Below are 279 nucleotides of genomic sequence, written 5' to 3'. Positions count from 1 at the left end.
AAGCATAAAATAGCAATTTTTATTTTGTTTTCGTGTCACAAAAGAACCATTTAATGGGAAACAACATTTAAGAATTTTGCTGAAGATAATTTAAAAATTACTGCAACAATACATTTATAGGGAACTGCCATAGGTTCTAGCTGGAGTCTGATGAGGACACGGAACTAAGGTTATCATTGTTGAGGTCAGATCTTGGCAGAAAACAAAGAATAACAATGATACTTACCTATGCTTTATTGATTATGTAAAGGCTTTTGACTCTGTGGATCATGACAAGCT

The sequence above is a fragment of the Chrysochloris asiatica genome, unplaced genomic scaffold (genome assembly GCF_000296735.1).
Source record: "Chrysochloris asiatica unplaced genomic scaffold, ChrAsi1.0 scaffold00017, whole genome shotgun sequence".
Lineage (NCBI taxonomy): Eukaryota > Metazoa > Chordata > Mammalia > Afrosoricida > Chrysochloridae > Chrysochloris > Chrysochloris asiatica.
The sequence above is the reverse complement of the archived record's forward strand: the minus strand, read 5'-3'. Positions refer to the sequence as shown.